This window comes from Asparagus officinalis, chromosome 4 (genome assembly GCF_001876935.1).
Source record: "Asparagus officinalis chromosome 4, Aspof.V1, whole genome shotgun sequence".
Lineage (NCBI taxonomy): Eukaryota > Viridiplantae > Streptophyta > Magnoliopsida > Asparagales > Asparagaceae > Asparagus > Asparagus officinalis.
The window spans coordinates 137,298,201-137,298,823 of NC_033797.1; the positions used below are offsets into that span (position 1 = coordinate 137,298,201).

The 623-nt window shown below is 35.6% G+C and overlaps 1 protein-coding gene across 2 annotated transcripts in view; it reads left to right on the top strand.

Moving 5' to 3' along the window:
• LOC109839496 (formyltetrahydrofolate deformylase 2, mitochondrial) overlaps positions 1–623 on the top strand; it is a 17,736-nt gene that overhangs the window by 14,755 nt on the left and 2,358 nt on the right. The window lies entirely within an intron of this gene.

Consider the following 623-nt stretch of genomic DNA (forward strand, 5'->3'; position numbering starts at 1 on the left):
TTTGCTATCAGGTACTCCATTCATTCATCTTGAAGTCATATTGTAAACCAAAAGAACTAGCTTAAAACCGTAGTACCAGCTTGAAACTAGCACCCAGTAACTAAGCGAAAACCTGCATGGAGGTTTAGTAAAAATTTGAGATTGGGAGGTGTCTCAATTGACTGATTATTATCTCATATCGTACAAGAGATTCCTGTGAAAAAAAGAGAACAAAACATATTTGACTGGTAACTTCTTAGCAACCCAACTTCTTAGAGGAAAATTGAGGTTTCTTAGGGAAAGATGATAACTTATAGTGCTGGCTTTCTTGGTACTACGGGCTTTATCTCAACTATTCATGTTAACGTTCTTTAAAAGGACAAAATTGCAGAGCTTTATCGACAGTGGTTAGCTAGTGAAATCCAAACTTGTATAGAAGCTTAGTCGCTGTTACATTGTTATTTTGGACCAGAGCTATCAATCTATGATGATCTCATCAACTATGAGTCTATGAACTTCGAATATCTTTTCTTCCCCTTGTTTGGTGCCATAATTTATTTCACTACAGTAATACGTCACTAATTTCTTCTGTTACAAATTTCTTTTTTTCCTTGGGGATTTTTTTTTTTGTTTGGGTGGGTGGG